General features: G+C 44.6%; 1 non-coding gene across 1 annotated transcript; it reads right to left on the bottom strand.

The window, feature by feature from the left end:
- Nucleotides 1–1,413: 1,413 nt before the first annotated feature.
- TRNAC-GCA (transfer RNA cysteine (anticodon GCA)) lies at nucleotides 1,414–1,485 on the bottom strand. Its single transcript has one exon. It is a non-coding gene; the product is annotated as a tRNA-Cys (tRNA).
- Nucleotides 1,486–9,941: the final 8,456 nt, after the last annotated feature.

Here is a 9,941-nt window from a genome sequence, read left to right as displayed (position 1 = left end):
CCCTACAAAGTGACTGTGTAATTCCTCCTGAGAGAGGGACTGCCATCTTGTCAATACATCGTCTGGAACACTGCCTTCCTTGTTCTAGCCAGGAGGAGAAGAAAGTGCTAGTATCACACTAGTACTTCAGTGCTTCATCCAGGAAGAAATGAATGGCACAGTAACTGGCTGTTAGTCACATGATGCCACCCACCTGTAAGAGGGCGAGAGAACATTGTTCTTCCACAGAGTAAATGAAGAGAATCTGACAAGGGTGAGCACTTATACGTGACGCCTTGCGTATATATGGTCCTTCTCAGTTTATTTAACACTCCTATATTGTGTGGGATAGTTACTTTTTAAAGAGGGATACTTTCTCTCTTCCAATAAATTTTAAAATTTCTCACAGATACTTCTATTTTCCTTTTCTCATTTCTTTGCTATTTCCATTGACATGTGAATTTTTTTTCCTACCAAATGTCAGATAAGTCAGTTAAGAAAATTGATTTTTTTCAAGAGAGAATATTCTTATATGCTTAACATTGTTCTCAAAAATACATTTTTATACTCTCTACCACCATGAATGTTATCCAAAATGCAATTTTATGACCTCTACGTTACAGACAAATAAAATGAGACTCGAAGGCAATGTGTTTCCAAAGCCCTCTGAATTAGGACCTTCCATTTTATATATGAAAAAACTAAATTATAAAGAGGATGCATAAATTGTCGAAGGTCACATAGCTAACCAGTGGCAGGGTCAGGATTCTACCCAGATATCCTGGCTATACTTTCCACTTTAAACCACAATGCTATACAACCTTATCCACACACACACACACACACACACACACACACACACACAAGTCTAATATTGCTGTCTATTGAGGAAGGAGTTAAGAAACGTGAGTTTGGGAAGACAGAGAATGTATGCTGGAGGGTTTTTTGTGCCATCCTAAGAAAGCTGGGTTAATCCTCTAACCTAGAGGCCTGCACAGTTTTTCTGTAGAGTTAGATAGTAAATATTTCAGCTTTTATAGACCCTATACTAACTACAAATTTCTAACGCTTCTTCATTGTTCATGGGTTTTTTTCATGTATGGAAGCGTTGAGCCTGTGCATGAGTTTTATCTGCATAAAAACAGGTGATGGGCCAAACTTCATTCACGAGTCATAGTTTTCTCTGCTATAAGCAATGAAGGACCTTGGAGAAATCTGGCTGAGCACTGATATTTTCAGACTTGTGGTGGGTGGATGATGTTTGTGGTAAATGCATGGTGAGAGGCAAGATAGAAAAAGAAAAGAAAGTGAAGTCACTCAGTCATGTCCGACTCTTTGCAATCCCGTGGACTGTAGCCTACCAGGCTCCTCCATCCATGGGATTTCTCAGGCAAGAGTACTGGAGTGGGTTGCCATTGCCTTCTCCAGGGGATCTTCCCAACCCAGGGATCGAACCCGGGTCTCCTGCACTGCAGGCAGACGCTTTACCATCTGAGCCAGCAGGGAAGCCCTCAGATAGAAAAAGGAAGATAGAAAAAGGAAGCAGCAGAAACAGTCCATGTCAGACATGTGTGCTCACTCAGTCACGTCCAACCCTTTGTGACCCCATGGACTGTAGCCCGCCAGGCTCCTCTGTCCATGGAATTTTCCAGGCGAGAGTCCTGAGATACGTTGCCCTTTCCTCCTGCAGGGGATCTTCCTTACCTAGGAATCAAAGCCACGTTTCTTGTGTCTCCTTCATTGGCAGGTGGAGGCCTCACCACTGCCCCACCTGGGAAGACCACATATAAGAAATGACGGACGCCCACATAGAGGCAGCGGCAGAAGGAAGCGAGAGAGGGCATGGGCAAGAGAACCCTTGGGCTGGTACAGCTAATGATGTTTGTCAATTAGGTATGTGAGCTAAAGGAGGGGAATGAATTCAGGAGGACGATGGGTGCAGAGCAGCACCAGGCACCTCTTAAGGAAGATCAGAGAGAGTAAAGGAAGTTGAAAGGGGGGCATGCTTGGTGTGGAGCAAGTCTGACGTGTCTAGAGTGATCTGATGTAGTTGCCCATTAGATACTGTAACATCTATGTTTGGGACATAGGAGAGATATCTGAGTGGGACATGTGGGCTCAGAGTCAACAGATGGATTTTAAGCTATGAGAGTAAATGAGACAACCCAGGAAGGAGGCTAAAGAAAGGTTGATCAAAGACCCATGATATCAACATTTAAGTAAATATCAGTATTTAAGGAATGTTACAGAAAGAGAGATACCTGAAAAGAAGACCAAAGAGCTCAATGAAGAAACTTAAGGGAAAAGATTAAGAAGGATAGAGAGGTCGGCCGGGCAAATACTGCAAGGAAAACAAATAAGATGTTTGAGATGTATCCACAAAAGTTGACCATCCGAGGATCATTAGTGGTGTTAGAAGAGTTATGTCAGACTGGAGAGGAAGTATGCCAACTTGCAAAGAATTAAAGAGAAAGAGAAAAGCAGCTCAGGTGTAAGGATCTGTGCATCGAGTGATGGGAAGGACCCACATAAGTAAAAGAGAGGGACCTTTGAAGACACAGGCAAGAAAGAGAGACATAACTCATTGAAACCAGACTCCTGACAGGTACAGGGTAGAATTCAGAACTCAGGGAATGGACTCACGTTAGGCGTGAGAATGCAGAGAAGCAGGAGGAATGCTCAGTGTCACAGAGACTGATCTTAGAAACAGACAAGCAGAATGGTGAGGAAATTCAGAGCTGATGAAGCTTTCTTTGGTCTGTGGACAAGCAGCAGTGCCTTCAGTCAGTTCAGTCACTCAGTCACTCAGTCGTGTCCAACTCTTTGTGACCCCATGGACTGCAGCACCCCAGGCATCCCTGTCCATTACCAACTCAAACTCACTTCCATTGAGTCGGTGATGCCATCCAACCATCTCAACCTCTGTCATCCCCTTCTCTTCCTGCCCCCAATCCCTCCCAGCATCAGGGTCTTTTCCAATGAGTCAACTCTTCTCATGAGGTGGCCAAAGTATTGGAGTTTCAGCTTCACCATCAGTCCTTCCAATGAACACCCAGGACTATCTCCTTTAGGATGGACTGGTTGGATCTCCTTGCAGTCCAAGAGACTCTCAAGAGTCTTCTCCAACACCACAGTTCAAAAGCATCAATTCTTTGGCGCTCAGCTTTCTTTATAGTCCAACTCTCACACCCATACATAACCACTGGAAAAACCATAGCCTTGACTAGATGGACTTTGCTGGCAAAGTAATATCTCTGCTTTTTAATAACCTGTCTAGGTTGGTCATAGCTTTTCTTCTAAGGAGCAAATGTCATTTAATTTCACAGCTGTAGTGCCTTAAGTACCTGTATATCTGTATATTAGGTACCTATACATCTGAAGTCAAGAAAGGTGAGGAACAGGGTAGTGTACAGGGTCAAAGGAGCCACCATCCATCAGTAGCTGTAAGTGAGGAAGTCCAGACATTCTGTCCAAGGGTCTCTGTGTGTGGCAAAGCAGCTTCCACAACCTTTGAAAAAATTTTGACTAAAGGTCCTCTTAGAGTAGTCCCGATAGCTCTTTGCTCTCCTTGATATACAACCAGTAATTCTATCACTACAACATTTCTTCATAGGATGGTTATGTGATTCCACCATTAGACTGTGTCTCTGTGGTTAGGCAACATCTTCAGGTTGGGCTTCCGTGGTGGCTCAGACGGTAAAACATCTGCCTGCAATGCGGGAGACCCGGGTTCATTCCCTGAATCAGGAAGATTCCCTAGAGAAGGAAATGGCAACCCACTCCAGTACTCTTCCCTGGAAAATTCCATGGATGGAGGAGCCTGGTGGGCTACAGTCCATGGGGTCACAAAAAGTTGGACACAACTGAGCGACTTCACTTCCTTCACTCCAGGTTGAGAACTCACAGTATAGAGGGATTAGTTGACAACTAGTTGAAGACAAGAAGGGTGGCCTGAGCCTCAAAGGAGTGTGACTGTGGTTTGGAAATCAGGAGAAGGTGAACTGTCTTGAAGTTCAAGTTCAATTCCTTCATACGGAGACTTGTGCCTGCCTTGGGTATGGGGTTGCAGGCATGTGGCTGTAACAAGCCCCACAAAGCACACATCCTTTGCAGCCTTGCAGTACCCATGGAAGTCAAGCCTCTGAAAGGGAAAAATACTACTAGTTATTTATGAAAAGATATTTTAACAACATCCTGTAAAAAAAAAAAAAAAAAAGCCCCCCACCTCCGTGCTAATGTAGGAGGAGAGGTTTACCTCTATGGGAATAGTAGTCTTAAGAGAAGCGTTTCTATTGTTTTCAGAGATCAGCGAGACAAGTTAGTCCTGGAAGAAGGAGACATATTCTCAGCAGGAATCCACTGCAGTTCTGGGTTCCCTGGGAAGTAGCAATGTGATGAGGGTATTGATGAACCTGTGCTTTGCAGTACAGTCCTCATATACAAACACTTGGATAGGCTGGGAGTAGAGTTGTGCATCACGTCCCATTCTGAGGGGTGGGTGGGTAGCACTGATAGGATGGTCTTGAAATGAAGAATCCTGAGAGCCTCGGGCTTTTCATCCTGAGTCCTCAGATCCTGCAGAGCAGACACAGAGGATGAAGGTTCCTTGAAATGGGCCAAGGGAGGGTCTCAGTGAAGAGGTGGCTCAGAGAGCATTTCCTCCCCCCTACCTCTTTCTCTTCTTCCTTACCTCCCTTATTTCTTCCCTCCTTCCTTCCTTCAGGTGCCCTGGGTGAGGTTCTGCTCACTGCGAACCTAGTTCTAACACAGTACTTTGAACTCAGCAGCTCGTTCTGATTGGCTGTGAATATGCCTTCCCTTCTCCCTGGACTCTGAGCACCCAGAGACTGGCCTCTGCCCACCTCCTTCAGTCCCTTTCTCTTGTTCCCGAAGTGCTGCACACCTTGAAGGAATATCAAAAACATATTTGTGAATTGAAAGACATATGGGAACTTTGCAAAGCAAGGATGTCTTTGAATCGCCAATTTCTTGGCTAATTAGACATAAAATTAGAAAAACGGCTAAAATTGACAAATATTAGACTCTGAATTCTCTTCAAGATGTATAATAATGTGCGGAGCAGCAGGAATCTTTTTTCTCGTCCTCTGAAAATATAATTACAAAGCTAGAGAGGACTAGAAGAATCAAAGTCTGCCCTGCCTCCAGGTAGGCTATATTAAATTATCTCAGACAGATGAAAGTCTATCCTCCCTTTATTTCAAAAAATGAGATTTTAATTCCCCCATTCTAGTGTAAAAAAAGGCCTCAGCCAAGCATATCATCCTGATTTTTTCTCTAAAGTCCACCTGGCACACATTTTAAGTTACAATAGCACCAGCTGGATAAGATTCCTTTTATCATAATCTTACAAATTATATATATAAAAAGAACATTTGACCAAGCCAGGTTTCAGGTGTGAAACGTGATGGTAAAAGGACGCGATAAGATGGCTCTTTAAGTCACTATATGTACAGTAGTCTCTTCTCAATCCCTCTTGCCCACATTTGAAATTCTAGGATACAGGGATATATCTATTTATTCCTTTTTCTGTTGCCATGAGAAATTTAGATCTGAATTTGTAAACAGCAGTAATAATTCCTACTAATAACTAGAAGAAACTGAACGGACTGTCAGGACAAGAGGATGGTGAAGTAAGGATCAAAGTTGTATGGGGAAGCCTCAAAAGATTGGGGGGCCAAGGAAAAACCAGCAGAGACTGTCCACACCATGGATGCAGGACCCAGGGGCACTCAGCAGGTGCTGCAGCCTCAGAATGGGGGGAGCTCTCTGAAGACCCTCACGTAGCTACTCCAGGGAGGTCAAGTATCTGTTCCTACTATCTGTTCCATGTCTTTTTTCTGAGACTCCAATATTTTGGGGGGCTTCAAAATTACTGCAGATGGTGACTGCAGCCTTGAAATTAAAAGATGCTTACTCCTTGGAAGGAAAGTTATGACCAACCTAGATAGTATATTCAAAAGCAGAGACATTACTTTGCCAACAAAGATCTGTCTAGTCAAGGCTATGGTTTTTCCAGTAGTCATGTATGGATGTGAGAATTGGACTGTGAAGAAAGCTGAGCGCCAAAGAATTGATGCTTTTGAACTGTGGTGTTGGAGAAGACTCTTGAGAGTTCCTTGGACTGCAAGGAGATCCAACCAGTCCATTCTGAAGGAGATCAGCCCTGGATGTTCTTTGGAAGGACTGATGCTAAAGCTGAAACTCCAGTACTTTGGCCACCTCATGCGAAGAGTTGACTCATTGGAAAAGACTCTGATGCTGGGAGGGATTGGGGGCAGGAGAAGAAGGGGACGACAGAAGATGAGATGGCTGGATGGCATCACCGACTCAATGGACATAAGTTTGAGCAAGCTCCAGGAATTGGTGATGAACAGGGGGGCCTGAAGTGCTGTGATTCATGGAGTCGCAAAGAGTCGGTCACGACTGAGTGACTGAACTGAATGCTTTGGCCACCTGATGCGAAGAGCTGACTCATTGGAAAAGACCCTGATGCTGAGAAAGATTGAGGGCGGGAGGAGAGGGGATGACAGAGGATGAGATGGTTGGATGGCATCACCGACTTGATGGACATGAGTTTAAGCAAGCTCCAGGAGATGGTGATGGATAGGGAAGCCTGGCTTGCTGCAGTCCATGGGGTCAAAAAGAGTCAGACATGACTGGCTGAATAACAGTCAGATTTCAGAAATGGATTTCCATAACTAGGAGGGTAAAAAAACAGAGAGGCATCAGATATCTGGAAAGAGGAGCAAAAAGGAAAATAAGTTACATATTAGGATAAAATTCAATATGCTAGATTTAAAAGAGTAGAGCTTCCAGGGTCAGCTGGGTTCAGACCCTGATTCTGACATGTGTGTGTGAGCTGGACAAGGAGTTTGTTTTCTTTAGTCCTGAATTTTCCATCCATAACAGGGATAATGGTATTTTTCTTACAGGGTTTTATGATAATTGAAGAAAATAATAATTGTCTGCAATGCAACATGTCCTCAGATAAAAGCAGTTATTTCTGCACTACTTGTAACAAAGAAAAACATATTTATCAGTCGCTTATTAAAGCTTAGCAGGAAGGAGACCCTGAAGGAGGTAAATAGTAAATTTATTGAACAGCATTAATTATTACTGATTTAGGATGTGGAAAATAGCATTGACAACATCTATTTTATTGTTATATTTCAGTAAAGGTAAAGAATAGGTATGAGATTCCTCTTACCTCTACTTGCAACCTTCATTTTTTCTCCATAAGGTCCTGTTTTCCTCCAATGGGAATTCTACAACGAGGGCATGGTGGATGCAGTGTGCCCACCCAGATGCACCCTTGTATGATCTGATGCTCACTCCTCCAGCCGCCAGGCCTGTGGGCAGCTGAAGACGCCCAGCTAAGACCCTTCCCAGGAGAGAGTGGCCCTCAGTCATGGGAGCTGCCTTACTTAAAGCCATGCCCTGCCCAGAGCAGCCATACTTGGTACAATTTGTCATCACTTTACAAAGACCCAGCCCCCCTGGCCTCCATTTGGAGCAACTCGGAAGGGAGAAGGCAATGGCACCCCACTCCAGTACTCCTGCCTGGAAAATCCCATGGATGGAGGAGCCTGGTAGGCTGCAGTCCACTGGCTCGCTAATAGTTGGACACAACTGAGAGACTTCACTTTGACTTTTCACTTTCATGCATTGGAGAAGAAAATGGCAACCCACTCCAATATTCTTGCTTAGAGAATCCCAGGGATGGGGGAGCCTGGTGGGCTGCCTTATATGGGGTCGCACAGAGTCAGACAAGATGTTCAAGCTGGCTTTAGAAAAGGCAGAGGAACCAGAGATCAAATTGCCAACATCAGTTGGATCATCGAAAAGGCAAGAGAGTTCCAGAAAAACATTTATTTCTGCTTTCTTGACTATGCCAAAGCCTTTGACTGTGTGGATCACAATAAACTATGGAAAATTCTGAGAGAGATGGGAATACCAGACCACCTGACCTGCCTCTTGAGAAATCTGTATGCAGGTCAGGAAGCAACAGTTAGAACTGGACATGGAACAACAGACTGGTTCCAAATAGGAAAAGGAGTACGACAAGGCTGTATATTGTCACCCTGCTTATTTAACTTCTCTGCAGGGTACATCATGAGAAACGCTGGACTAGAAGAAACACACGACGGAATCAAGATTGCCAGGAGAAATATCAGTAACCTCAGATATGCAGATGACACCACCCTTATGGCAGAAAGTGAAGAGGAACTAAAAAGCCTCTTGATGAAAGTGAAAGAGGAGAGTGAAAAAGTTGGCTTAAAGCTCAACATTCAGAAAAGGAAGATGATGGTATCCGGTCCCATCACTTCATGGAAAATAGGTGGGGAAACAGTGGAAACAGTGTCAAACTTTATTTTGGGGGGCTCCAGAATCACTGCAGATGGTGACTGCAGCCATGAAATCAAAAGACGCTTACTCCTTGGAAGAAAAGTTATGACCAACCTAGATAGCATATTCAAAAGCAGAGACATTACTTTGCCGACTAAGGTCCATCTAATCAAGGCTACGGTTTTTCCTGTGGTCATGTATGGATGTGAGAGTTGGACTGTGAAGAAGGCTGAGAGCCCAAGAATTGATGCTTTTGAACTGTGGTGTTGGAGAAGACTCTTGAGAGTCCCTTGGACTGCAAGGAGATCCAACCAGTCCATTCTGAAGGAGATCAGCCCTGGGATTTCTTTGAAGGGACTGATGCTAAAGCTGAAACTCCAGTACTTTGGCCACCTCATGAGAAGAGTTGACTCATTGGAAAAGACTCTGATGCTGAGAGGGATTGGGAGCAGGAGGAGAAAGGGACGACAGAAGATGAGATGGCTGGATGGCATCACTGACTCAATGGATGTGAGTCTGAGTGAACTCCAGGAGTTGGTGATGGACAAGGAGGCCTGGCGTGGTGCAATTCATGGAGTCGCAAAGAGTCAGACATGACTGAGTGACTGAACTGAATTGAACTGAACTGAAATGAAGCAACTTAGCAGCAGCAGCAGCAGCAGCAGCAGCAGAAGGGTCCACATGGGCTGAGCCTTTATTGCGGCTGAATTGTAGTCCGCTTCTCTTCCGCCTCAGCCTGGCTTCTGTACGCCCCCCAGAGGGTGGTCCTGAGAGTTTGTCCCAGGCTCCATCTCAGAGTTTGTTTCCCACAACCCAAGCCAGGGACAGAGGGTTTCAAGAGAAAGTTGCCTTTGGAGAGAGACCCCCGGGATGGCAGAGAGGAAAAGAGAGGGATCTGGGGAGTGGTGGGTGCCTGTGTGTCCCAGGGGTCCCTGATTCTAATGTCATCATTGTTAAAGAGCTGGAGGTGGGCCAACAGAAGAACTCAGAAGATGAAACCTGAGGTGACTTGGTGTGAGCGTGGAAGATTCCAGACTCGAAAGGCCCACAAAATAGTACATGTCTCTAGGGGAAACTCAAGCTCAGAGAGAGAGGAAGGCTCACAGTCACCTCCACCTGGTCCGGCTGGATGGGTGTGACGCAATGTCAGCCTAAGGTGGGTTACCACTAGGCCAACATCTCATTCAGCAGTTTTCTTTAGAAGTTTGCCCTCGACTCTCCAGTGAAAATCAAAGGGAAGATGGAATTCATCTGATTCGAGTTCTCTTTATCAGCTTTTTCCCCCTGGGCCAAAACAATTCCACAACAATACTTAGTCCCCTTTTGGTTTTCTTTTCTTCAGCCAAGAAACTGGAGCTGCTTATTTTGACCTCTACAGCTCGTCAAGTTACTATTATTATTATTCTCAACTTTTATGTTATGGCAAAGGGTTATAAGGAATTTATAAACTCTGCAGACTCTGGCTTATAGCTTAAAGGGCACAAATGCTCCATGCCACCAATTCTATGCTATTTTTAAAAGGGCAGATTTTATACTGTACTGTAAAAATTCTCACCAGGTGTGCTGTAAACATGAGTGTTTGCAAGTTTCCTGGC

This window comes from Ovis canadensis, chromosome 9 (genome assembly GCF_042477335.2).
Source record: "Ovis canadensis isolate MfBH-ARS-UI-01 breed Bighorn chromosome 9, ARS-UI_OviCan_v2, whole genome shotgun sequence".
Taxonomy (NCBI): domain Eukaryota; kingdom Metazoa; phylum Chordata; class Mammalia; order Artiodactyla; family Bovidae; genus Ovis; species Ovis canadensis.
Note: the sequence above shows the minus strand (reverse complement) of the source record. Positions and strands in the feature narration are given on the sequence as shown.